This window comes from Charadrius vociferus, unplaced genomic scaffold, assembly GCF_000708025.1.
Source record: "Charadrius vociferus isolate BGI_N301 unplaced genomic scaffold, ASM70802v2 scaffold153, whole genome shotgun sequence".
Lineage (NCBI taxonomy): Eukaryota > Metazoa > Chordata > Aves > Charadriiformes > Charadriidae > Charadrius > Charadrius vociferus.
In genome coordinates this window covers 1,814,834-1,819,565 of record NW_009647939.1, presented here as the reverse complement: position 1 = coordinate 1,819,565, position 4,732 = coordinate 1,814,834, and positions in this window count along the sequence as shown.

Genomic DNA, 4,732 nt, shown 5'->3' with positions numbered 1-4,732 from the left:
AGGAAATCCTCCCTCTTCTAAATCATCAATGGCAGTCCCATGTATAAGAGGCCTAGTGTATCGCACAGGCTGCAAAAGTCACTTGCAGAAATCAACCAAAATGAAAGAAAAAACTAACCTTGCAAACGACAAGAAACCCTCTCCCTCCTATGCAGTAGCTCAGCAGTTAAAGCTTGCACAGAAAATTTAAGAGCCCCAGTTTTAATGCTCTCCAAAAGTTAGCAAATAAGCATTTTGCTTCTCCCAAGACCATATTGAGGCCACTATTGTGTTCCTCACACCAGCTGCTGAAGCTATGTAATAATTGTGTGCAAAAAAGCACATGATTTATTAAGCCAAACCCAGAAAACATAATCAACATGCTCCATTGGAAAGGTTAGGATCACGAGCAAGGCACTCTGCTGTGGCAAACGCCTCTTCTGTGTCTCAAGAAACAATGAACTTTCATTCATGTATTCCTTCCAGGAACTTCTCTTCTTCCGACAGGAAGAGTGAAATACCCATTTTACAAGAAGATTGGGCCCGATCAGTCAAGAATAAATGCAGACTGGTCTTTAAATGCTTCTTAGGACTGGGATTTAAAATATTCCAACTAGATCTAGTCAGGTACATTCTGATTTCCTCTAAGTGTTTGGCTAATGTATTGGCTGCTCTGACTCACCTTTCAGAAGCATACAGAAAACCTAGATATCTGGTCCAACAGCTAACCTTGAAGTACCGTTTAGACTTTTTTTCTGACCTAAAGTTTCTTTCTGTAACCATCCAATAAAAGAAAGTCAAAAAGCTTTTCTCTCAGTGCTCAATAGCTGTTCATTTTTTCTGTGCTTGAACATGCTGAATCAGCAATATTTAATGTAACTGAATAATTTTGTTCTATTTTCTATTTATAGCATGAGAAACACTTGTAAAAGAGCCAACTGCAGGTAATAATTTTTAATAATATGCAGAGTAAACTGTTTCCTGCATTCCTCCTGCAACGCTCTGACACCAAAAGCTTGAGGAGCATAATTTAGGAGGCAAAGAATATATCTTTATGAAAAATCCATGGGAAAAGAATAAGCAATTTTTAATGAGATATCAGAACACTGTTTTACTTATATGTGACAGGGTATCTGGATATGCTAGTTAACTACTTAATAGATACAAATGGTTTTGAAAAATAAAACTTTAGAATAGTGTGCATTTTTTACTTACATCATTTTGTCATATGATATTTTTTGAATGATTGACTTTGGATGTCATACATGGTTTACCGTAATGTAACACCATGAACTCTAGCGGAGACACTTCTGATTTACACTGACACAAGCCTTGTACATGTAAATAATCGTTATTTTGAGTTGAAAAGTCTGTTCTTGGATACAGAACAAGTTTTCACTGAAAACTTGTATATTTTACTATGTTAATTATTATTTATGAGATTTCATTAAAAAATGACACAAAAGTACAGCAGTCTACTTTGGCATCTCTAGGCACTGGAACAGCAAATATGCTTTCAACACAAAATGTGTTTAAAACAAATACATGAACTTACTCAAGCATGACTTTAAAGCATTTCAGAAAGTTTTGGTATGATTCACAGGACAAACAGAAGTAAAGAGAAGCCACTGAAATGAACGAGGTTCAGCACACTAGGAAAAACTGACAGTAATTTTTATTTTTTTTAGTAACAGTCAACATCTTTCAAATTAAATCTCATTAAAAACAGAAAAAGTGAATAAAAATTTTAAAGAATATTGCTTATCTAGACAATGAAATTCCTTTTTCTAACTCCAAGTTTCTTATATTAAAACTAGGGTTTTTTTTCACTTTGCAGTTGGGCTGGTACTTTTAGGAATACACAGAAAATAACTTTAATTGTCGGGACGTGGTGTTGTCTCCTTTCCTTTATCAAGTTGTATTTAAATGCTTTGCTGATTTTTCGTTCCCCCAGCCATTGAGAGGTTATTTTAAAAATGTATTTAATCAAATCTGGCAACATTTTAATTCCATATTGTTTTAAAACCAAGCGTTGAGCATAAGCGTTTTAATAAATAGTGAAAATTGGGTGAAGTGATTTTTTTAATAATCAATACATTTCAATACATTGATTTCTAAGCATCTGAAGGAACTTAAGGAAATTATTTCATCATTAATCTGGTAATTTTGTTAGGATGAATCATTCCACTACAAAGACTCAGACTGTTTAGTTTGCTAAAATGGTGCAAAATCAACGGTTCTATGGCGGAGACAACCACAAAGCATAAATATTCTGCCTTATGGAAATGAGGTGAAAGGGAATAAGAAGGAATTTGGAAAGTCTTCAAAGCGTTTGCTGGTTTAAAGTGTCTGTTAGGACTGCAAAGAAATCTATCACCGTGTATTTTCACACAAGTCAGGCTTTTACATCCTACAATGAATGAATGGCTGAGTCAGCATGACTGACTGAAAAATGTTATACTGCTGAGAAATTATGGTAATGGCATGCAAATGGATTGGAAAATAAACACAAACTCAGGACTAATGTATAGCTAGAGTTACTTTCATCTTCCAGACCTAAGGTTCAGTCTATTTCACTAACCTATTCAAATAGAATAATTTCCACTTTTACAGCAAATCAGACAATGGCTAATTTAGGCACCGAAGTGTTTCAATATATGGGCAGTGATATATCATCATTCCTATATGAGGGGCCTGCTAATATCCTGAATTATTATTATATTGGTCTGTTCTGAAGCATAAGCAGGATTACTCATGTGCTGGTATTCTTGACCATTTATAGGGGATCATGAAATCATTCTGTCTTGGATACAGCCTCTCCTCCCCAAAATATGCAATTAATGTCAACATCTGTCCACTAACTCACATTTTACAACAGTCTGCTGAAGTGTTTACAATAGACCTGCAAACATTACAACTCTTGATGCACAATCGATATGCACCTTATCATATCTGTCTTGTGACATAGTACACTCATGCTGCTATTCACGGGCATTGAGAGTCTCTTCTGCTGTAACTGTACCAGGTATGCTCTAGCCCTTGCCTCCCTCCTCTTGCTTGATATGTTCTATATTTGAGGAAGAACTTTTACAGCTATTTCATTTGTTCTGAGAAACAGCTGGAGATGACTTTGCTAGAGGGATTAAAAAGCAAGTAGAACACAAATATACATCTGGACTACACATTTGAAAAACACCAGCTACTGATAAGCAACCTGTCTTTTATCTTTGAGACAGGTCACATATGCTTACACCTCAAATGAGGTATGACAGGCGTGCAGTTCTTTCCTACACACAAAAAAAAAATAAATATTGTGGAATGCAGTTTGGGAGATGGTATATGGCCCTTACGTATAGTAGATACAAAAGGAGATCTTTGCTACAAGGACTTGATTTCCTTACTCAACAGAGCAGCTAAGGAGAACTCGTAGTTTCCCAGCATGTGCAAGGCAAAACCAGTGTAAGCAAAAACCCACATTGCTATCTGCTTGAAAGACTGAGTTCTGATTATGGTTAATGGGAGTTAATGGGTAGGGCAAGGGTACTATGGAAGAGACACATCTACCATTTATCTCTACTTGCTCTATTTGAGCATCAGCATGACAGTCACTCAGTAAAAAGCTTATATTACCATTAATAAGAATAATAAAAGTAATGATGCACAACTTCTCATCTCCACAAAGATAATAATAGAAGACTAAGGTGGTGACCACCATGATCAGTTTCTTGCGCTATGTGATATACAACCAAGTTTAATTGCTGGAAAAGCTCAGATTCTCCTACTACAAATATTTAATGGTTCGGGTAATGTTCATATTTATAGCAATAAGGTTTCAGAAAATGGCACTCTACTGGTTGACAACTGCTGAGTGAAGAAGCTGGAAGCATGGGAATTTCATCAACATTCTAACAACAGCTGCATAGCACCAGCAACAAATTAAACCATACAGCTTGCAGGAATTAGAATTTCAATTTACAGCAAAAGCTTTACTTCAGGGGAACTTGCCTCAATTTTGACATAAATTTTGTCTCATTTCATTGTGATTAGTTGTGAAGCCAAGAGAGTTGCAGGTCATTCATGCTTATTCATCTAAATTTTATGCATTTCTGTTTCTTTTTAAGTTTATTCTCTGACAAGTATGAACACTGGAAAGTAAATATATAGAAACCTGAAATTTGCCATTCAAGATAAATTTGTACTGAAAAGGCATTAGATAGTTGGGTGTTCTCTTGGCTCAGATTACATGAAGTTCCGATTTGTGGAATTTATAGAGAATTGAAACTTAATAATAAAGATCATGGTATTCAGATGCTTTGTAAACATGGTGACAGAAAAAGCAGGCGTGAACGTGAACAGCAAAGTGTACTACTCAAAAAAAGAAATACTACTAAAGCAGTGCACCACAGGAAAACTTTCTATATTCTGCACTTTAGGAACAAAGGAGAATAGTTTTCCTTTTTATGCTATGATTCAGTTCCTCTCATTGATAGTGCAGAAAAAACAGACTTTACCAATCTGTTTTGGGATTGCAAATTAATGTCAGGAATTCCCATTGAAGGCCATTTAACCTTCCTCATGGCAAGAGAGTGCCGTCAAGTATGTACCATCAGAGGCTTGTCCAGCTATTTCTAAACGACTGCAATGACAGGCTTCGCACTGTCACTGACATGACCTTCCTAAAATTTAGCTGCGAAAAGGCAATGGCTCCCACAACCCTCTCTTAGAGTTTGGGTCTTTGCTGCCCTCCTGTGGA